The sequence below is a fragment of the Macaca fascicularis genome, chromosome 7, assembly GCF_037993035.2.
Source record: "Macaca fascicularis isolate 582-1 chromosome 7, T2T-MFA8v1.1".
Taxonomy (NCBI): Eukaryota; Metazoa; Chordata; class Mammalia; order Primates; family Cercopithecidae; genus Macaca; species Macaca fascicularis.
The window spans coordinates 42,858,731-42,883,167 of NC_088381.1; the positions used below are offsets into that span (position 1 = coordinate 42,858,731).

Genomic DNA, 24,437 nt, shown 5'->3' on the forward strand with positions numbered 1-24,437 from the left:
ATGCAGCTTCAGGGTCTTATGGGACTATAACAAAATATATAACATCTGTGTCATCAGAAGGAGAGGAGCAAGAGGAAAAAGCAGAAGAAAAAGAAAGCAGGGCTAAAAGAGTACTTAAAGAAATAATGGGAGAAAACTCCATCAATTTGGCAAGAGACACTCACCTACAGATTCAGAAGCAAACCCCAAACAAGATAAACTCAAGGAAATCCATTCTAAGATGCATGACTATTACACTTCTGAAAATTAAAGATGAAGAAAAAAAATTAAAAGCAGCCAGAAATTATTTTTTAAAAAGAACTAAACAGATATTCTGGAGTTCAATAAGTACAATAACCAGAATAAAAAACTCACTAGAGGCCAGGCATGGTGGCTCACACCTGTAATCCCAGCACTTTGGGAGGCCAAGTTGGGTGGATCACGAGGTCAGGAGTTTGAGACAAGCCTGGGCAACATAGTGAAACCCCATCTCTACTAAAAGTACCAAAAAATAAAAAAATTAGCCAGGCATGGTGGTGCACGCCTGTAGTCCCAGCTACTCAGGAGGCTGAGGCTGGAACTTGAACCCAGGAAGTGGAGGTTGCAATGAGCTGAGATCACGCCACTGCACTCCAGCCTGGGCAACAGAATGAGACTTAAAAATTTAAAACTTTAAAAACTCACTAGAGGAGCTCAGCAGCAGCTTTGAGCAGCCAGAATAAAGAATCAGTAAACCTGAAGATAGCTCAAGTGAAATTATCTAGTCAGAATGGAAAAGAATGAAGAAAAATGACAGAGCCTCAGAAAGCCATAATACACCATGAAGCATGTCAATACACACATAATGGGAGTCCCAAAAGGAGAGTAGAAGAAAGGCAGAAAAAAATACAGAGAGAAATAATAGCTGAAAACTTCCCAAATTTAATGCAAAACATTAATTTACACATCCAAGAAGCTCAACAAATTCCAAGTAGGATAATCGCAAAGAGATCCTCACCTAGACACATCACAATTAAACTGTTAAAAGACAAAGACCAACAGAGACTCTTGAAAGCAGCAAAAGAGAAGCAATTCATCGTGTACAACGAAACTCAATGAGATTATCAGCTGTTTTCTCATCAAAACCATGGAAGCCAGAAGGCGGTAAGATGTATGTCTTCAAAATGCTGAAAGTAGAAGATAGTCAACCTAGAATTCTATAACCAGCAAAACTATTATACAAAAATGAATAAACTAAGACATTCTGGATAAACAAAAACTGAGAGAACTCATTACTAGCAAACCTCCCCTACAAGAACTACTAAAGGAAGTCTGTCAGGCTGAAATAAAAGAACACTAAACAAGTAACTTGAATTCACGTAAAAAATAAAGAACATCACAAAATGTAACTACCTAGGTAATTATAAAAGACTGTATAAACCTATTTTTGTTGTAACTTTTTTTTTTTTACCTATATGATCTAAAAGACAATGCCAAAAGCAATAATTACAAATACCTGTTGATGGGCACACAATGTATGATGTAATTCGTATGACAATTAATGGCATAAAGAAGAAGGAGAGGCCAGGAAATGGTGGCTCACGCCTGTAGTCCCAGCACTTTGGGAAGCCAAGGCGGGTGGATCATCTGAGATCAGGAGTTCAAGACCAGCCTGGGCAACATGGTGAAACCCCATCTCTACTAAAAAATACAAAAATTAGCCAGGTGTGGTAGCACACGCCTGTAGTCCCAGCTACTGGGGAGGCTGAGGCAGGAGAATTGCTTAAACCTAGGAGGTAAAGGTTGCAGTGAGCTGAGATCACAGCATTGCCCTCCAGCCTGGGCAACCGAGTGAGACTCTGTCTCAAAAAAAGAAAAAGAAGAAGAAGGAGAGACTGGAACTACATAGGAACAAAGTTTTTGTATACTATTGAAGTTAAGCTGTATTAAATCTACGTAGAGGAAATATTTAAGACAATTATATTATACATGGGGAAGTCTAAAGGGACATAAAGAGAGATAAAGTTTCTATACTTCATTCAAATTGGTAAAAGGACAACACCAGAAAACTGTGATAAGTTTTGTGTATATAATGAAATACCTAGAGCAACCATTTAAAAGGCTATGCAAAGATATACTCAAAAACACTATAGATGAATCAAGATGGAATTTTAAAATATTAAATAATCCCCGAGAAGATAGGAAAAAGAGGGAAAAGAAAAACAGAAAGAACAAAACAGAAAACAAAAATAAAATGACAAATGAAAAATGTATCAATAATTACATCAAATGTAAATGGTGTAAATACACCAATTAAAAGAGAAATTGAAAAACAAAATCAGAGTTGAGGGACAGGAGAGGATGAGATGGGCAAAGTGAATTTAAAAACATGTCCCAGCCGGAAGTGGTGAACTCATGCCTATAATCCCAGCACTTTGGGAGGCTGAGGTGGGCGGATCACCTGAGGTCACGAGTTCGAGACCAGCCTGGTCAACATGGTGAAACCCCATCTCTACTAAAAATACAAAATTTAGCCAGGTGTGGTGGTGGGCACCTGTAATCCCATCTACTTTGGAGTCTGAGGCAGGAGAATCACTTGAACCTGGGAGGTGGAGGTTGCAGTGAACCAAGATCATGCCATTGCACTCCAGCCTGGGTGACAAGAGCAAAACTCCGTCTCAAAAAAGTAAAACATAAAAAATAAATAAAAACATGTCCCAGCTAGAGTGGCTAAAAAACAAAACAAAACAATGACTAAATGCTGACAAGGACATAAAGAAACTATATCACTCACGCATTGCTGCTCGGAATGTAAAAGGCTACAGCTAGTCTGGAAAATAGTTTGGCAGTGTCTTTAAAAACTAAATATGCAAGCACCATATGAGCAATTATACTCCTCAGCATTCATCCCAGAGAAACGAAGACGTGTGTTCACACAAAAACCTATACAAGAATGTTGTTGATAGTAGCTTTATTTGTAACAGCCAAAAACTAGAAATAACTTGGATGCCCTTCAAAGAGTGAATAGTTAAACAAACTATGATACAATCATACCATAAAATACTATATAAATTCAACAACCTGGATAAATCTCCAGAGAATTACGCTAAGTGAAAAATGCCATTCATAAAGGTTACATACTGGCCGGGCGCGGTGGCTCAAGCCTGTAATCCCAGCACTTTGGGAGGCCGAGACGGGCGGATCACGAGGTCAGGAGATCGAGACCATCCTGGCTAACACAGTGAAACCCCGTTTCTACTAAAAAATACAAAAAAATAGCCGGGCGAGGTGGCGGGCGCCTGTAGTCCCAGCTACTCGGGAGGCTGAGGCAGGAGAATGGCGAAAACCCGGGAGGCGGAGCTTGCAGTGAGCTGAGATCCAGCCACTGCACTCCAGCCTGGGCGACGGAGCCAGACTCCGTCTCAAAAAAAAAAAAAAAAGGTTACATACTATAGCACTCCATTTATGTAACATTCTTGAAATGAGAATATAATAGAAATGGAAATCAGATTAGTGGTTGCCTGGGGTTTAGGAAGGGGTAAGGGTTGGAGGGAAGTGAGTGAAGCTATAAAAGAACAACAGGAGAGATCCTTGTGGTGACAGAAATGCTTTTTTTTTTTTTCATTGCTGTCACTCAGGCTGGAATGCAGTGGCGCGAACATAATTGCAGCCTCCATCTCCTGGGCTCAAGTGATCCTCCCACCTCAGCCTTCCAAGTAGCTAGGATTACAGATGTGTACCACCACACCTGGCTAATTTTTTACTTTTAATTTTTAGTAGAGATGAGGTCTCTCTGTGTTGCCCAGGCTGGTCTCAAACTTCTGAGTTCAAGCAATCCTTCTGCCTCAGCCTCCCAAAGTGGTGGGGTTGCAGGTGTGAGCTACTGTACCAGGCCTGGAAATGTTCTATATTTTGACTACATTTATGTCAATATCCTGGTTATGAAATAGGAACTTAATTCAAACAAATGTAAAGAATCGCTCACTCTCAGGGTGTCCAGTGGCAGGGTCAGCATCTGAGAGTGAGTGCTTCCTTAAGTATTGACCCTAAGTGCCCTGCCTGTCTCACTCTAGTCCCAGCCTTGCCTGGGAATGACAGCTTCTTAGACCCACTTATCAGGATTCTAGAACCAGAGGAACAAAGTTTGATCGCGAAGGGGAGCAGGAGCGGGAATCATCTCGATGCTCTACCACCACCCACCTCCCAACCACCCCAGGCCAAGTATCATGCAATGTGAAAGCTCAGTTGTGTGGAGGATTCTGGGTAAGGAAGCATGGGTGGAATGATCCCCTGCACGCAAAGGAAAACTGACTGCATTCCACAGAGACAGGATTTTAAAAGGGAGAGGGACTTTCAAGATCATCTGGGGAAACTGAGGCCCAGGAAGAGAGGCTACCCTCCCAAGGCTAGATTCCTGCCTGGAATTCTTCCCGCAGTATGTCCTCCTCTCAGGAGCAGCAAGCACGTTAGAATGAAACGCAAGCATGGCAACATCTCTGCTTTCTAGGTAATTCCCAGCAATGAATATCTCCAGGGCCACTGGTTCCACGAAGAGCTGGACTCGAGTCCCCAGGACAAGGGGAAGAAGCAAGTCACAGATGGCAAGAAAAAACCAGCAGTCAAGGATGAATTCAGAGTACAGTGTCAACCCTGCCACACATTCCTACTTCTAGCCTGCTCTGAACTAGCCGCCCTCCTAGGCGACCAGCTGCCTATACTCCAGAGGTAAGAAGAGAGGGACTTTGTCCCTCCCAACGGCCACTCCAAGGTGCACCTCACCAGAAACCTCCAGGCACCTCCTCTCCCACTGCCATCTCCATTCCCCTGGAGGTATCACATACATATTAACTTGTTTTCTTTGCATTTTTTTCCTGTAAGACAAGCCTCTGCCATTGACTGTAAGAAAGAAAATCATCCAATGTGAGCTGCACTCAAGGAAGCCGAGGGTCTCCCAGCCAGTCAGCATTCCCTCCCCAGGAGGGACGCCCCCAGGCAGAAGTGGGAAGCCAGCCCAGGCACACGGCTCAGTGCCTCATTCTGATTGGTCAGAGCTATGATGTGCTAATTGTCAAATATTTTGACTATGGCACTGAGTAAGACACTCTCCTGACCCACATGGTACACGAGGAAGTCTCTTGAAAGTGGTAGCCCTCACCCTCCCCTGGGTGTTTTCAAAATGCTAGGCTAAGGCTCATTTCATCTTCCCTTCTCTACATAACTACCCTGTCAGAGAAGTCACAGAAAAATACACTGACTCATTACCCTAAGGACCCAAATCACTCAGACAGACCACAGCACAGACCTAATGAAACAAAATAAAAAATCTCAAGACTCAAAGAGACCACCAGAATTTCTCTCAAAAGCATTTAGCTGAGCAGAGTTTACTGAAATGGCCTGTTTATCGAGGCAGGGCGGGACTGTGGGAATCCACGAGTGATGTGAAAACACTCAGGACTTTGCAGTGGTGGGAAGACGTCACCACGCCGAGTCCTGAAGGGCAAAGAGAAGAGAGAAGCAGAAGGCTCGCAGGAGCCCGGCGAGAACCGGAGCTGAGAGCCAGGGGGACTGTGAGGACACAGTCACTGCCAGGGCCCAGGCAGGGGGAGACACCTCAACCTCCCTCTCCTCCCGCCCACCAGTCTCCCGCAGGGTCTCCCATTGGCCAAACCCAACCCAAAGACAGAAAGCAAGTGAGCCCACACAAGAGCGAGCCGCTCCAGGGGGGCAGGGCAAGGAAGGGCAACAAAGGAACTGGTGTCGGGGAGCAAGTGGCAATCACAGCAACCCAAAGCGATGGAGAACCCCTGTCACACACAGTCACTTACACACCACAGCTGAACCCCAGGCCTGGCACACATAGGTGGGACTCGGCACCCACCTATCATCTCTCCACCCTCTGGATTGTATTTCCCATCCCCATCAGCACAAGCTGGGTGGATCGTAGGTGGACTGGCTGCAAAAGGGGAGCTAGGGTGCCCTCCCTGGCCCTGTCCTAAGCCTCTAAGAAAGAGACAAGATAGGCCGGGCGCGGTGGCTCAAGCCTGTAATCCCAGCACTTTGGGAGGCCGAGACGGGCGGATCACGAGGTCAGGAGATCGAGACCATCCTGGTTAACACGGTGAAACCCCGTCTCTACTAAAAAATACAAAAAAACTGGCCGGGCGAGGTGAGGAGCGCCTGTAGTCCCAGCTACTCCAGAGGCTGAGGCAGGAGAATGGCGTGAACCTGGGAGGCGGAGCTTGCAGTGAGCTGAGATCCCGCCACTGCACTCCAGCCTGGGCGACAGAGCAAGACTCCGTCTCAAAAAAAAAAAAAAAAAACCAAAAAACAAAAAAAAAGAAAGATAAGATAAAGCAGGCTTCTCCTCCTAGCATGACCAAACCCTCAGCCTGAAGAGCCCTAGAGCCAGGCTGGGCTGGCCCCTCACTCTGCCAGGATCCCAGTAGTGAAGGTAATTACATTTATTTTCCTCCTCTTGGCACAGAGTCCCCCAGTAACACAAGAATGCGCTTCCTTCCACCCCCACTGCCAACTCTTTGCTTGGCCTCCGTCCGCACACGCGGCATCCCCATGTCAGGGCCCATCCCCGGAGGCTTGCTGGCAGATGTCCTGAGGTGGCAGCCCGCACAGAGTCCCCACTGCCAGGGACTTCCTGCCAAGGACTCCCCACAGCCATACAGGAGCACAAGCAGTTGGGACTCAAGTTGAAGGCTCCAGCAGTTTACCTTAAACCATGGAACGCAGAAGGTATCCAAAGCGAGAAATTGCTGCTGGGTCTGGACAGTGGAGGCAGGGAGGGCCAAGCTGTGTGAATGGAGGGAGCCCCTCATGCGCCGCCCGGGCTTCCAGTCCTGTAGATCTGCGAGGGAGGGCCAAGGAGCTGTTTGGTGATATCGGGAAATCGTAGACAAAGGACAGGCAGAAAGGAGAGGCTGCAGGAGATGAGGCCTGCAAATCCCTGCAATGGGGAAGTGCTGGTGAGCCACAGCTAACTGAGACCTGAAATCAAAAATCAAATCTGCCACCTCATCCTCTCCTGCTCTCTCTGACCCCTCCTTGTGAATAAAATAAATGAAATCAGCCAACTAGATACTTAAGATCATAGCTCATTAAAGCTGAAAGGGACGCCAGAGATGAGGCCAACCCTTCGATTTATGGATGAAGAGACCCAGAGAGGGGAAGCAATGTGTCCAAGTTCACACAGAAAGACGCTGGCAGCATCAAGGCTAGCACTCCTCAAGTGTCCAAACACTGAGCACCTACTATGTGCCAGGGATTCCTCCAGATGGTAAGGACACAGCAGTGAACACCACAGACAAAATTCCTGCCCTCGTGGAGTTGACAGTCTCTAACTCAGCCTAACAGAACTTTTTGTCTGATAGTGAGTTAGGCACTCCTCCTTTGTGCTAATTAGTGTTTGCATGATATATCTCCTTTTGCATCCAGAAACGGATTTTTTTTTTTTTTTAATAGAGAAGGGGGTCTCACCATGTTGCCCAGGTTGGCCTTGAACTCCTGGCTTCAAACAATCCTCCCGCCTCAGCCTCCCAAAGCACTGAGATTACAGGTGCAAGCCACCACACCCAGCCTTGAATTATTTATTTTTAATTAATTTGAATTTAAATAACCACATGTGGCCAGTAGCTACCACATTAGACAGTGCCATTTCAGAGGATTCAGCTCAGCAAGTGTCTCCCACTGCCAGGAGCTAAGCTGACCAGTGCCTCCACGCAGGGCAACACTGCCAGTGACTATCCCAGGGAACTTTCCGAGGCCCCAAGATGGCTCCCCAGCCAGAGAAACCCACCGCCTGGTGAGGAAATGGCCACCGACCCTTCTCCTGAGACCTCAGAAGCAGTTAGTTAGATATGCCTAGGGAGCAAAGCAGACTGAGAATGAACTGGCCGCCTTTTTTTTTTTTTTTTTTTGAGACAGAGTCTCACTCTTGTTGCCCAGGCTGGAGTGCAGTGGCGCAATCTCGCCTCACTGCAACCTCTGCCTCCGGGTTCAAGCGATTCTCCTGCCTCAGCCTCCTGAGTAACTGGGATTACAGGCATGCACCACCACGCCCGGCTAATTTTTGTACTTTTAGTAGAGACAGCGTTTTGTCATGTTGGCCAGGCTGATCTCAAACTCCTGACCTCAGGTGATTCACGCCTCGGCCTCCCAAAGTGCTGGGATTACAGGCATGAGTCACTGTGCCTGGCCAGACCAGGCCACTTCTGAGGACAAACTTCATCCCTGCCCTTGCTGTAGGTGGTTTCTTGCTCCCAGCCTGACCCCTCCCAGTTCTGGTCCTCATGCTACAGGGGAAATGACTCTCGCAATGTGACCTGGGAGGTCTTGAGCAAGGGGCAAGCCCTTGCTTTCCCGGCGGAGGCCTGTACAACAGCAGCTGGAATGACACAGCAGAAGAAAAACGGGCAGGCCTCCGGGAGGAGAGAAGTGGTGGTTTGATTAATTGGGATTACTTATAGGTAAAGCCAGCCAGGTAGGATCCACTGCTGCCAAGGACTGTTCGGGCAGAGACACCTCCTCTCTCCTGGAAGCTCCCACACACCCTCCTTCTCACTGCATTATCTTGTGTGTGTTTATTTGCCATCTCACCCCAAGATCGACCTCTCCTCAAAGGAACTCAGGACGCTGTGGGCACCCGTGCCACACACAGGGCACAGGCTGCCCCTTCCTCCTGCAATAACAGTGCACCCAAGGCCCAGCTCAGAGCTGGAGAGAAATGAGTGTGTGTGGAAAGAAGACGGGGGTAAGAGGAGAGGAGGGGAGAACAGGGGAGGGGAGGGATGCAGAGAAAGAAAAAGAAAAAGATTACTACCCTAGGTCAGCAATGGTCCTGCATGGCGAGGGCTGAGGAGCAGGAGGGAGGCAGAAGCACATGGAATGCACAGGGAAGGAGTCCTGATGTTCTCTTTACCACGAACCTCTCTGGAGCTCTAACGCCTCCTCCTACACACTCATACGTGCTCTCTGCAGCCCTCTGCATTAAGACCACAAAGCTTAATCTGAGTTCTAGTCTCAGTGCATTTTCACTTTTTATCTGCTGGGCTCTTGACAGTATCCTAGCATCTTTACCTTCCCTCAGCCATCGCTTTGTATCTTCACATTGATCTCTTAGACCCGAGCTTAGAGGGCAGTAGAGCTGTGAGCCCAATGCAAGCAGTGGGAAAAAGAGGAGGAGAAAGAACTGAGAATGGAAATGCCCCCAGAGGGACCACCTGAGCCCTGGGAACCTCCACATTGCACAGAGCACACCTCCACTTTAATTTACACATCTTATTTCATTTTCTTACCAAATAAACTGTCACAATAACACAGGAGCTGATTCAATTCAAGCAGAGCTGCATAGATCACATCAGAAAATGACTGACAGTCTTGATGCGGAAATTGCATTTATCATACAGACAAATAAAGTGTGAAGACATACACTCAGGATCAAGGTTTTGTCTGTACCAGAGTGTACAATTGACCTGGAGCTCCCCACCCCCAAATATGAGGCATCAGCACAGGTCTGAGACAAGATTGAAACAGGGAACAGGAGGGTCAGCAGAGTCGGGGGCCAGGAAGACCAGTGGGTTGGGATAAACAGTTCAGTGAATGTTGGGAGGAGATGCTCTCCAGACACCAGGCCACAGCCTCCACCTCCACTGGCAGGAGGGAATGAGGGAGAGCAGCCTGCACCCTGAGATGACCTAGGAATGGCTCCACATTGGAAATTCATGGCAAATTGCTCCTGTAATTTACTGGTTCGGCTGGAGAAATGCATCTTGGAACTTCAGTGAGAGACTTGGAAAATCATTCTCAACTGAGGCTCTCCAACCCGTCTGAGATGAATTAAAGGAAATTATGCACATAAACCCCATAGATCGAGGGGACACCCACTCTCCTTCAACTGCCTGCAAGGTGATTAGACAGAGTTCATAGCAGAACAGGCGCTCAGGCTGGAAAAATAAAATAAAATAAAATAAATTTGAAATGCAGAGATTGATGGCTTCTGTCACAAAGTCTCTCCAAAGCCACAGGCTGTAAATTGAACTTCCCATTGATGCTGAGGCAAAGGTGATAGTTCAATGGCAGCTGTTGGCCTGGTGGAGTCTTTGGGGGAAGGATTCCAGATCCCTCTTTTTTTTTTTTTTTTGGAAGGAAAATCTGTATTTTAATTATTTTTATGTACAGAAAACTCAACAGTGTACATTTAACCCAGTTTAGTGGCAAGTTCTTTAGCCTTTGCCTTTTCGAGCTTGGCGATACGAGCCATAGACTTGGGACCCAGGACATTGCCGCCCCAGTGACGGCAGATCTCATCGCATCTGTCATTGTCATTGGTCCTGATAGCTTCCACCAGCTTAGCCAAAGTGCCTTTTTCTTCCGAGTTCACCTGTGTGAAGGTGGCAGTGGTGCAGGTCTTCCTGTGGACTAGACGGCCCAGTCTTGCCTTCCCCTTGATAATGCAGTAAGGGACCCCCATTTTACGACACAGGGCAGGCAAGAAGACAACCAGCTCGATGGGATCCACGTCGTGTGCAATCACCACCAGCGGAGCTTTCTTGTTCTCCACCAAGGTGGTGACGGTGTTAACTCCTGCTCGAAGGACAGGTGGTCTCTTAGTGGGGACGTCCCCTTTGCCAGCAGCTTTCTTCTCGGCCCGGGCCAATGGCCTCTGCTTCTTCTCTTGCTTTGTCTCTGGTCTGTACTTGTGGGCCAGCTTAAGCAGCTGAGTAGCTGTTGGGCGGTCCAGGGCCTGGGTGAACTGGTTAATGGCAGGAGGCACTTTCAGCCTCTTATAGAGGATGGCTCTCTGCCGCTGCAACCTGATAGAGCGAGACCATTTCATAAAGCGGGTGAGGTCTCTTTTGGGCTGGATGTCCTGTCCAGTGCCAAAATTCTTAGGCCTTTTCTCAAACAGGGGATTCACCACTTTCTTGGCCTCCTGCTTTTTCACGACAGCAGGGGCCGGAGCCACCTTCTTTCCCTTGGCCTTCTTTCCTTTCGGCATCTTGGGCGGCGGGAGGAGAGAGCCAGATCCTTCTTAAAATTATGCACTGTCCAAGCTTGGGGAACTGCAGCCATCATGTAGGAGGATCCACATCCCAGGGAAGTGGCTGTGGTTCTTAAGGATGCCCTATCATTGCCCCAAGAAGGAGATATTGAGGCACAGAACTGCAGAAGAGTCAGGTCACATACAAACTCCCTTCAGCCAGATATCTTCCTAATCTGGGTCCTGAGCCTCTCACAGTAGCACTGTGCCCAGTACCCTGCACACAGCTGGTACTCAGCCATGTTTGCGGAACACAAGACGTTTCCTGCCTTCCAGGGCCCTGCTGAGCAACTCACCCCAACCTCCACCTTCTCTGGCACAGCACAGGTCCCAGGCAAACCAAAGAAGGGAGGCAGCAGAGAGGCAAGTCCTAATGCTGCTCAGACCCTGGTCCAACCTGGAAGCAGCTGACAGTCAGAAGTACAGAAATCTGGGCTAGATTTTCTAACACAGAAAGGGATGTAACTCAGGCTGGGGTATTTAGAGGGAAAGGAGGAGGAGGGATGTGTTGAAGGCTACAGTATGCTGCCCAGATCCCCCTTCAGGACTGAGGCACTCATTCCCAAGTCACTCTCTAGAATTATCCTCAGCCACAGAGCCACTTGGCTCAAGGATACACCCCAAACCTGAGGGCAGCCACCTCCAATGCCTGGTTAGTTGGCTAAAGGGGAGATGCTTTCAAAGGCCTGGCCCTCTTGCCTCAAGGCAGAGCAATTCTGCAGGACCATCTGCAGAGCACCCCATGGGACTGGCTGAGGCCTTGGTTGCAACCGCATTGCAGCGCAACTTCTCTTTCTGCTCCCTTTGCTTCCTTCACTTCCTCCAGGTGTTGATACCAAGGGCACTCCCTACAAATCTTGCTGCATGAAATCTCCACCTCGGAGTCTATTTCTCAGGGAACCCGACCTAAGTCAGGGGGCATATCTAGAACAAGACAGACGATCATGAGCTATCCACAGATGGTGCCTCAGAGACCAGCTGGTCCAACTCTCTCCTTTCACAGATAAGGAGCCTGGGGCCCAGAGAGGGAAAGTGGCTAAGAGAGAGGGTCCATCTGCACAGGGGCAGCCTCCAGCTCCCTCTCACACAGGCTAGGCTTAGCAGGAAGATGAGTGTGGGGATGGGCCTCTTTGGATGTGGTGTTTAACCAATACCTGCTTCACAGAAGGACAGCTATGCAGCTGAGGCTTGTGATGTGAACTGACTCCTCACTCCTCCCAGGTACAGAACTTGTTATTTGATGTTGAAAAGACCCTCTGTATCCCCCACAAAACTGTGGGACTTTCTTTGTAGAGGCGGCCAACATGCAAATATGTGTTCACATCTTCCAGGTCAGAAGTACCTGGCCAGGAGATTCATGCACAGGAAAGGGAATTTTCATGGCCAAGATGGAGACAAGCCCTGATGTTGTGGGTACCACAGAATTTGGGGTGACATGAGACCCCTTGTTTCATCTAATCCCTCATGTCAGACCCAAGGGGACCCACAGAAGGGAAGAGTTTTGCCTCCGTCCACACAGCCAGTCCCTGGCAGAGCTACTTTGAGAACTCGGGCCTCCTGACTCCACACTTTCCCAGGAACCATCCAGAAAGCTGAGGCCCCAAGCATCCCTCCCCAGAGAGAGGCTTGGGCCTCAGATGAGTAATGGAGAAGGGTCAGGTCCCTGTCCCTATTCACCCCAGCTTCTCTGTTATTTTGTGGGAAATTCGGTGCCCTGAAGCCAATAACTTGCTGGGTGATCTCTCGGCAGCTCTTGGCACATCTCCCCAGCATCCTTCTCAGAAAAGGGCACAAGCACTGCCATTTTACAAGATTTATTGGAAGCCTCTTTCTTTCAATGAAGGAAAGAGATACTTTTATTGGTTTCGGCTAGGTTGTTACAGTCGACAATCACCTCTATGTCCCCAAAATTTAAAAATGGGGGAAAAATCACCCAGCATTTACATCAATGTGGTTCATCCCTAGAGGGAGATACATTAAAGAAAGGAACAAAATGAAAGCTAACTGATGAGTTGCCATTTTAAGACACTCGGTTCCATTAAGCTAAAAGCCTGTTCCCAGGACCACAGCAATGATCTCCAAATGCTGCCAACACACCCGCATGCCAGGGCAGGGCTCACAGGGCCTTCTGCCAGGGCTCCCCAGCAAGTCATCAAGCTCTAAAAGCCAAGGAAGAGACCCCTGCAATCTGCCCCCGAACCTGATTTTCCCATTTAGGACCCACTCCTCTGATCCAGGCTTGATCCCTGTGGCACCCAGCCAATCAAACCCTCCCTGCTCCAAGGAGTTTCACGTGGAGATGGAGGCACTGGAGCAGGGATGAAGGTTTTACTGCCAAAATGTGGAACTTTCGTTTTTAATTGTTTGCTTGCCTGTCCACTTGCTTCACAAAAGGTGGCCCCCTGGGAACTGATTAAAACAAAACAAAACAAAAAAGGTGGCCCCTAGTGGGAAGCCAGGGCCTGTTTTGGCACTAAGTAGCCTCAGTTTTCTCACCTTTAAAATAGAATGCACTTGGACCATGAAAACCCGGATGTTAGCCCCCATCTGTTGATGGCTTACAGTGTGACTTCAAACCAGTCCCCCAGCTTCCTTGGGTTTCAGCTTCCTTAGCAGTAAAATCAGTCTGAAGTGCCTGTTTACCCCACCACACTGAAGCTTAAAAATGGTGGAAGAGAAAAATAGCCTTTCCAATAAATGACATCAGAACAACTGGCTATCCACAGACAAAAAAAAAAAAAAAAAAAAAAAAGAACCTTAACCTAAACCTTATCTACACATAGAGATAGACACATAGACATGTCTATAGAGAGAGATGTAATGTTTATATATTTAAATTCAAAATGGACGGTCTTAAATGTAACATGTAAAACCTTCTAGAAGAAAACATAGAAGAATATCTCCTAGGGCAAAGAGTTCTTAGACATGACACCAAAAGTACAATCCATAAAAGAAAGAATCAATAAATTAGAGCTCATGAAAATTAAGTGCTCTGGAAAAGACATTGTTAAGAGAATGAAAAGACACTATACAGAGTAGGAGAAAATATCTGCACATCACATATCCAACAAAGGACTTACCTCCAGCTGCATAAAGAACTCTCTAAACTCTGCAGTAAGAAGTCAAAACGTCTACTTTAAAAATGAGTAAAACACTTGAACTGACACTTCACCAAAGAAGACATACAGATGGCAAATATGCACATGAAAAAAATGCTGAACATCATCAGCCATTAGGGAAATGCAAATTAAAACCTCAATGAGATCTCATGCAGAATCTCTTATCAGCATAGCTGAAGTACAAATGCCACCACACCCGGTCCTGGCAAGGTTGTGGAGAAACTGGATCACTCGTACATTGCTGATGGGAATTTGAAATGGTATAGCCACTCTGGAAAACATTTTGGCAGTTTCTTAAAAAATTAAATGTGCTTGGCAAGTGGCACTGGTGTTCGAAAAATAAACAAAAACAAAAACAAAAATGCATCTACCATACAACCCAGCAATTGCACTCTTGAGCATTTATCCCAGAGATAATCTCATGTTCACATAAAAACCTATATGAGAAAGTTTATAGCAGCTTTATTTGTAATAGCCCAGATGTCCTCCAATGGGTGAATCGTTAAACAAGCTGTGGTACATCCATACCACGTGTATCAAGTTGAATAGTATTCCCCTAAAATTCATATTCACCCGGAACCTCAGAATGTGACTTTACTTGGAAATAGGGTCTCTGCAGATATCATTAGTTAAAATAAGGTCATACTGGATTAGGGTAGGCCCTAAATCCAATGACTGGTGTCCTTATGAGAAGGCCACGTGACGACCATGTGCCAACAGAGGCAGAGACTGGAGCAGTGCATCTCCAAGCAGCACCAAGGCCTGGGGAGAAGCAAGGAGGGATTTTTCCCTAGAACTTTCAATACCTTGATTTCACACTTCTAACCTCTAGAACTGTGGGAAAACAAATTTCTGTTGTTTTAAGACCCCCCCCCCCCGCCCACCTCCCGCCACGTGGTAGTTTCTTATGGTAGCCCTAGAAAATGAATACACCATGGAATACTACTTAGCAATAAAAATTAATGAATTGATGGCACAACAATCTAAGGAATCACACTGAGTGAGAAAAAACCAATCTCAAAAGATTACTGTATGATCCCATTTATATGACATTCTCAAAATGACAAAATTAGAGTGATGGAGAACAGATCTGTGGTTGCCAGGGTAGGAGGAAAGGAAGGGTATGACCAGAAAGGAGTAGCACAAGGAGGTTTTGTTGTTTTTGTTTTTTTTTCGCTTTGTTTTGAGACAGGGTCTCACTCTGTCACCCAGGCTGGAGTGCAGTGGCATAATCTCGGCTCACTGCAGCCTTGACCTCCCAGGCTCATGTGATCCTTTCACCTCAGCCTCCTGAGTAGCTAGGACTACAGGTGTGTGCCATCACACCTGGCTAATTTTTTACTTTTTATAGAGACAGGGTCTCACTGTGTTTCCCACACTGGTCTCAAACTTCTGGGCTCAAGTGATCCTCCTGCTTCGGCCTCCCAAACTGCTGGGATTATACGCATGTGCCACCATGCCCAGCCACAGGAGTTGCTAAGAGTTTTAAATCAGCAATTCTGATTGTGGTAGTGGTTGTGTAAATTAATGCATATCACAAAATTCATAGGAATATACACTTCCCCCAATAAGTGAGTGCATGTAAAGTGAAATGTAAGTAAGGGCTGCAGTTTAGTAAGTGGTATTAATGTCAATTTCTTGGTTTTGGTCATCATCAGGGTGAAAGCTGGGTGAAGGGTACCCAAGAACTTTCTACTATTTTTGCAACTTCTATGTGAGTCTAAAATTATTTCAAATTTTTAAAAAAATTTTAAGTTTAGGGAGGATTCAACATGTTTTATAAAAGTAAATTTTAAAATGTTACCTTTCAAAGTTGGCTCCCGGCAAGCTCTGGAGTCAGACAGACCTAGGTTAGTATTGTGGCCTGATCACATACTAACTCTGTACCTTTGGGCAAACTACTCCCCTTCTCTGAACCTCAGCTTCCTTGCATATAAATTCTCACACAGGAATAATGACACATGGTGCACATATTACATATGAGATAATATAAGCAACAGCACCTGAAGCAATGGCTATAACATGGATGGTGTTAAGTAAATCTTAGCTTCTGAATTTACCCAACCAATGCAACGCCTCCTCTTTGTTCACTCACCTGCCTTGTATTTTATTCCACCCTTCAAGGTCAAACAAGGTTCTCCTGGGAACCCAGGTTCCGCCAGCATACGGGCCTTCCACGTCTCTGCATCTAGGCCAACATAAAGGCTGGGCTGCCCCTGAAGCTCAGATCATGCACTCTGGATCCCCAAACAGGCTCTGCAAGGCCATCCAGCCCTCAGAGTTAATAGGGTGCAGCTAATAACTACCCCCTGCTCTAAGACCCCATTTACCATCCCTCCCTTCTTTCCCTTCTCTCCTCCATCATTGCTCTAGCACCATTCCAAAAGGTCTTGCAAGCAAGAGTCACTCCTTTATGAGTGCAAAAATACTTACAAAGCAGTTTTTCCACATGTTTTAAGCCCCAACAAGACCCTGGCTAGAAGCAGGGCAAGTGTAAGAACCCCAGTTTTCCAAGTGGCAAGACGAACACTTTGGGGAGGCGGATGAGGAACAGGAAGGAGGGAAGGGAATCAGCACAATTAGTCACCTGCTGTGGGCCAGGCACTTTATTTTCCTTCATTTAATTCTTACAAGACTGTGAAGTAACAATCATTAAATCTCCATTTTGCAGACAAAAGAGCCTTAGTTCAGCAAGACTGTATAACTCATCCAAGGACACACAACCAACATGGGCAGAAGGGGGATCCCAAGACCCAAGCCTCCTGACTCCAAGGCAGGGCTCCTTCGTTCACATAAAGCACAAAGACCATCAAGCTCTCATTTATCCATTATCAAGGAGCAACTGGAAGCCCTTCCTTCTCTGTGGAGTCTTCCTGTATTGTCTGCACCCATGAGTGCCCTGGGCCCAAAGACATGAGGATCTTCAGATGTTCCTCACTCTACCTCCCCAAAGGACACAACACGTTCATATTGTGTCACGTTTCCACCATAAACATGGAATTCCCTGGAGCTCCTTTGCCTGCCTGACGCAATACCACCACCATCCCTCCTCAACCTCAGCCTCTCTGTCCCTCCCACAGCTCCTCCAACTCTAGAGAGCCAGATTCTGTTCCATATCCCACAGAGTCAAGGCTGGAGTGGCTCTCAGAAAACACTCCAGAGGACATTGAGATTCACAGAGGGGAAGGTGCTGGCCTGAGTCCCACGGTGGGGTAACAGCCTGCAGGGACCATCCCCCAGGCCTCCCAACTGCATTCAGTACTTCTGTCTTCCTCTCTGCAACTCTCCTTAGAAGGGGGCTGCCTGGGTCATGGGCTCGCAGCCGTTCCAGCACGTCTGCCTCCCTCCCACACTCCTGAATCTTGTCCATCCTTCCAGCCCCAGCTCAGTCCTGCTTCTTCTCCCTTGAAAGCTTTCCAGATTGGCCGGGCGCGGTGGCTCAAGCCTGTAATCCCAGCACTTTGGGAGGCCGAGACGGGCGGATCACGAGGTCAGGAGATCGAGACCATCCTGGCTAACACCGTGAAACCCCGTCTCTACTAAAAATACAAAAAACTAGCCGGGCGAGGTGGCGGGCGCCTGTAGTCCCAGCTACTCCGGAGGCTGAGGCAGGAGAATGGCGTAAACCCGGGAGGCGGAGCTTGCAGTGAGCTGAGATCCGCCCACTGCACTCCAGCCCGGGCTACAGAGCAAGACTCCGTCTCAAAAAAAAAAAAAAAAAAAAAAAAAAAAAAAAAAAAAAAGAAAGCTTTCCAGATTATTCTAGCCTGCAAGGGTCCCTCCTTCCAAGGACAGCTGCTTCTACCCTCCGTTGCCCTTGGTATCTACAGACCTCACATAATTTCACAACAGTCAGGGGGCCTCATTCACCCTTTCCAGCCAGACCACCAGCTCCTAAGGACTCAGACCATACCACCCTCCCCACAGCCCTGGCACAGCTGAGCACTTAGAAGGCAGAGAGAAGTGGGGAGGGAGTGGGGACAGACCTCTCTTTGAGCATATGTCTCTCCAAATTCTGTCCATATTTTGTCTGATTTGTGGGGGACTCCCTTATCTTTTTCCAAACTTTGTGGGATTTAACATTTTCCCCTAAAGAACACTCTAACAAGATCTCTCTTTGTACTATAATTTTGCCTAACAACCCCCTGAGAATTAAACTTTGGGGTAAAATTCCCCTTTTAAGTTGAGACGTGCTCCCTTTGTGACTAATTGAGATGCCAGGATCAAACCAAGTCTTCAATCCCATTAAATAAAGCCACATAAAAGCTGCCCCTGCTAACAGCACTTTCCTGATTTCCTCAAGCTGGCCGGCAATAAGTATTCCTAATTGTGCTTGTTAAAAAGTGGATTTATGAATCCCAATTAGGCCGCTTGCACTTACGTGGCAGCAGTTTTTCAATACCACCAAACCTGTCTTCTTCCCAAGATGAAATTATTTTTGGTGGGTGACAGGATAATTACTAAAACATAAAAGGACCCACCCGGTACCACAGCAGCAGCTTCAGCAATTCTGTTAGGAGGCCTTGAGGATAAGCAGGGTTTTGATGGCAAATTTAAACCCAAGTTGAGCATTCCAACTCCGTGATCCTCAGCACACAGGTATATCTCCTGGCTGTTTCTCCTTGGACCCAGTACCAACCTCCAGATGCCCTGCCTCGCCATTCATCCTGCTCCTGATTTCCCAGCTGCTCTCCAACTATGCCTTGGGCCTTCTCCAGAGCAAATTCTTCCACTCAAAAGGCCTTTCCTCAAACCTACTCTCCCCCATCTCCCTTGAAGTCTCAGCTCAAATGGCCTCTCCTCCAGGAAGCCTTCCTTCCTTGACACCTGGTCAGATGCACTCACCAGCAGCCACCCACAGCCTCTTGCACCTATTGCTGTTCAAGCATTTACTGTATCTCTCTGACTCCTTGTGTTCACCTCCTATACAATTGTGTTTGTCTTGTGTTCGTCTCCTGCACAATTAAGGAGCTATAAGCTTCCCAAGGGCAAGGACTAGGTCTCATTCATCTTGGTTTCCCCAGTGCCTGGTATGTAGTAGGCTGGCTCATTCATTCATCTTCTTAGAACCCAAGTTTAAAATGAGCAAAGGATCTGAATAGACACTTCTCCAAAGAAGGTATATAAGTGACCAATAAGCACATGAAAAGATGCTCAACACCACTAATCCTCAGAGAAATGCATATAAAAACCACTTTGAGATAACTTCTTCAAACCCCCTAGGATGGCTACAATCAAAAACTCAGATAATAAATGCTGATGAGGATATGAAGAAATTAAAACCCTCATAGACTGCTGGTGGGAATGTAAAATGGTGTAGCCACTTTGAAAAACAGTCGTGCAGTTTCTCAAATGTTAAACATAGAGTTACCATATAACCCAGCAATTCCACTCCTAGGCATGTACCCAACATAAACGAAAATATGTGTCCATGCAAAAACTTGTACGTGAATTTCATGGCAGCATTATTCATAATAGCCAGGAAACAGAAGCAAACCAAATATCTAACAACTGATGAATGGATAAATAAAACGTGCTATATCCATAAAGTGAAATATTATTTGGCAATAAAAAGGAATGAAGTACTAATTAGTTCATGCTACAACATGGACGAACCTTGAAAACATGCTAAGTGAAAGAAATCAGTCACAAAAGACCATATACTGTATGATTCCATTTATATGAAATGTCCAAAACAGGCAAGTCCATAGAGACAAAAGTAGATAAGTGCTTGCCAGAGGTTGGGGGAGGGGAAATGGGGAGTGACTGATAATGGATATCGTTTTACTTTTTGGGGGTAATTGTGGTGATTATACCACAAAATTGACTGTGGTGATGGTTACACAACTCTGTGCATGCACCAAAACCCATTGAATTGTACATTTTAAAATGGTGAATTGAGAGGTGGGTGGATCACTTGAGGTCAGGAGTTCGACATCAGCTTGGCCAACATGGTAAAATCCCATCTCTACTAAAAATACAAAAATTAGCCAGGCGTGGCGGCACATGCCTGTAATCCCAGCTACTCGGGAGGCTGAGGCAGGAGAATCACTTGAACCCTGGGAGGCAGAAGCTGCAGTGAGCTGAGATGGCACCATTGCACTCCAGCCTGGGCAACAAAGCAAGACTCAGTCTCAAAAACATAAAATAAAAATGAAATAAAATAAAAAATAAAATGGTGAATTTATGGTATGTGGATTATATTTCAACAAAGCTGCTATAAATCTTTTTCTTGTTTTAGTCATTTAGGCACTCACTATGTGTGGAGGGTGTGGGTTCATGAAGGACTGAGCCCCAGTGGCCTGAACTCCTCCTGTATATCCCCCTACTTGGGGTAGCTGAGCGTTGGGTATTCTTCCACTGCTACAGCCTCCCTCAAGATGTCAGCCCCCTGCTTAGCCCAGGAAGGACAGTACAGGTGACTGGCCTCTTTTTTCGATCAGTCATGATGGGGGAAATTTAATCAACAACAGGACACTTTGCTACTTCAAGACATAATATAATGTAGTGGTTAACTGCAGTCTCCAGAACCAGACCACTTAGCATCAATCCCAGCTCTGCCTATTACTAGCTCTGTGACCTTGGACAAGTTACTTCACCTCTCTGAGCCTTGGTTTTCTCATCTGTAAACTGAAAGGATAATAACATTATCTACCTCATAGGGCTGATGTGTGTGTGGATAAAAGGAATTAATGCATATAAAGTATCTGGCCGAGCACAGTGGCTCAGGCCTGTAATCCCAGCACTTTGGGAGGCCGAGGCAGGTGGATCACTTGAGGCCAGGAGTTCGAGACCACCCTGGCCAACATGGCGAAACCCCAACTCTACTAAAAAACAAAGAAACAAAAAAACTAGCTGGGCATGGTGGTGCATGCCTGTAATCCCAATTACTTGGGAGGCTGAGGCAAGAGAATCACTTGAACCTGGGAGGCGGAGTTTGCAGTGAGCCAAGATGGCACCACTGCACTCCAGCCTGGGCAACGGAGTGAGACTCTGTCTCAAAAATATATGTATATTATATATTATTATTTATTATATATTAGATATTTATACATAAAGTATTATATAAAGGATATATTTTTTATATTATATAAATATATTTTTATATATACCTTTTATATATGTATAGCTCATATATATATGTATATAAAGTACCTGTCATAGCATAAGTGCTATCCAAAGATTAACTGTAATATTTCCCTATATGGGGGAGTGAATCTCATTAATTGGTTTAGTGATGGGCAAGGCTTACAAAATGCCTGTTCATCTCAATCAGCACCCCCAAGCCCTCATTTCTCCTTGAGTTGCACTGTTCTTTCCCCCACCTTCTCTCCCCTTAGTCCAAGCACGCCAGCCCCTCTCCTCCTGGGGGGAAGGGTCTTGCTGGAGAATACAGGCACAGGAAAGAATCAGGAAAGAATGCGGCACGTGTGGTCTGGCCATTCTCGAGACCCTAAGACAAGGAGGCAGTGTGCAGCAAGGCCCAGGCTGGGTAGAGCAGCCAACCAGAAGGGCCCGGCCCTGCCATCTGCTCTCCCAGCCAAGGTGAGTGGCCTGGCATGGATTCACACTTGGTCACGGCCCAGCACCTCTACCAAGTGCCCATTAGGGAGCAGAGCCAAGGCTCAAACCTGCAAGAGCCATTTCCCATCATGGGGAAGAGGCAGCAGCCTGCCCGATAAAAAGGCCTCTTCAGCATGCTTGCCCACCGCCCACACTCCATTTTGCCTAAGAGTGGCAATAAAAACCAGCTCTCTGCCCAGAAAGGCAATGGCTGAGGATGCTGTTCTCCCTAGGTAGTATGGCTTTCATGAGCCCCAGTGAGGAGTGGGGAGACCAACGCTCAGTGGGTGGTACCATCCTGTACCTTACCAGGCTCCTTAATTAGGTCTGGAAAATTTGAATGCTTCCTAATGATGCCCTTTGGAGGCAGGAACCTAGTGGGCTTAACCCATCTGGTCTCATCTGGTGGACACACTCACACACTGGCATTATGTTTACAAGCACATGCTCACATATGGTCCTGCACACTTGAGCACACACATGCACATATAAACAGCGTACATGCATACACAATCCTAGACATATGCACACACCCCCATGCACTCACACACACATGCACACTATCATACACACACTTGCATGAACACATATATACTCACATGAAGGCATATGTTTACAAGTACACACTCGCATAAGATCACACACTGAAGCATGCACACAGCACGTACCAGCTTACGTACATACACAGGCACATGCAAACATGTTCATATGCACACATTCACTCCCACCCCTGTCATGTCCACACCCACACTCACACTCACATGAACACACATACATACAGCAGCCCCTGATCCACGGTTTTGCTTTCTGCAGTTTCAGTTACCAACCACAGTCCAAAAATGTTAAATGGCAAATTCAAGAAATACACAGCTCATGAGTTTTAACTTGCATGCAATTCTGAGTAGTGTGATGAAATGTCATGCCCTCTTACTCCCTCCAGCCCGGGACATGAATCGTGCCTTCATCTAGTGTATCCACGCCGTAGATGCCCCCTGCCCATTAGTCACTTAGTGGCCATCTTAGCTATCAGATCGACTGTCAGTGGTATCTCAGTGCTTGTGTTCGAGTAACCCTTATTTTACTTTTTTTTTTTTTTGAGACAGAGTCTCACTCTGTCACCCAGGCTGGAGTACAGTGGCATGATCTCAGCTCACTGCAACCTCCACCTCCCCAGTTCAAGTGATTCTCCTGCTTCAGCCTCCCAAGTAGCTGGGATTACAGGCATGTACCACCACGCCTGGCTAATTTTTGTATTTTTCGTAGAGACAAGGTTTCACCATGTTGGCCAGTCTGGTCTCAAACTCCTGACCTCAAGTGATCCACCCACCTCGGCCCCCCAAAGTGCTGGGATTACAGGCATGAGTCGCTGTACCCAGCCCCTTAATTTACTTAATAATGGCCCCAAAGCACAACAGTAGTGATGCTGTCATATTGTTATAATTGGTCTATTTTATTATCAGTTATTGTTAATCTCTTACTATACCTAATTTACAAATTAAACTTTATTATAGGTATGTATGTATGTATAGGAAAAAACATACTCTATATAGGGGTCGGTACTGTCCACAGCATCCACTGGGGGGGCTTGGAACATGTCCTCCGAGAATAAGGGGTGACTACTGAATACTAACACCCTCACATGGACACATAAACACACACGTGTTCACACACATCCTCCCACACATGCACACTCACACACGTACCCAGAGGCAGCCCCCCAGCCCACCGGGGCTCCAGGCTCTGCCGGGAGGACAGGTTGCAGGAGGCCAGCAGTCAAGTCACAAGATGGTCCTCCCATTTGCCAGGCTCTTTTCCTCCTTCAGAAAATCACAACCCAGGCGGATTCCCAGGGAGGTGGTGTGAGGCACGGAAACACAGGTCCGCAGAGGCCTCTGAAAAGCCTCGTTCTGGAAGACATCTCTAAGGATTACCATAGCTTATGGGAAGGACTAGGTAGTAATGTTGACAGCATGGGAATATCTTTGATTAGGTCAATAGAAAATACGCCGAGTTCATGCAGAACTCCTTCCTCCATTACCTCACTGAGTCCCTGCTGTGCTGCTTACTGGCGGGATCATCCTGAGCCTGTTTCCTCCTGGAGCTGCTGTGAGGATTAAACAGGATAACGCATGGGAATTGCTGAGCCCAGTGCCTGCCACATAGTAAGCCCCAGTAAATTAGACCTTTTATCTTCAGCATTATTATTAATATTGGATATTAATAGTAACGAATCTCATAGCAATCCTCTGAGGTATTATTTTCCCCATTTCATACAAATGAAAACAGAAGTCCAGCACTTTAAATGATTTGTAGCCAAGATCACACAGCCAAGTGGGAGAACTGAACTTGGGCCTTCTTTCTAACACTAGGAATTCCTTCCACTTCTCTCTGCCCACCACCCACCCACATACCTGCTTCTCCTGGGGCGGGACCCCCACTGAGCTTCTCCCAGCTTCTCAGCATCTCCTGCAGAGAGGGCAGGAAGGGCGAGGAGAGGAGAAGGGGAAGACAGCACCTTTCTTCCCCAGTTCAAGCCGTGGAAGCGCTGGGCTTCTGCTGTTTGGGACGTGCCCTGAAATGGATGTTATCTTATATTTCTTTGTCCCCATTCCGCCAGTGGTCCCCAGGGAAGCGCCATCCCAGTCCACTTAGACAGTAGATCCTTTCATGCTTCAGACACCATCTTCTAAGACTAGCTGGGCCCAGCCACCCAGCCTCTGGGTGCTCCAGCTTTCCCATCAGACTCT

At 46.8% G+C, this 24,437-nt stretch overlaps 1 protein-coding gene and 1 pseudogene across 45 annotated transcripts in view; both read right to left on the reverse strand.

Annotated features, from left to right (window-relative positions):
* The window catches only part of MEGF11 (multiple EGF like domains 11), a 391,182-nt gene that overhangs the window by 340,919 nt on the left and 25,826 nt on the right, over nucleotides 1-24,437 (reverse strand). The window lies entirely within an intron of this gene.
* Nucleotides 10,092-10,989, reverse strand: LOC102133066 (large ribosomal subunit protein eL8 pseudogene; annotated as a pseudogene).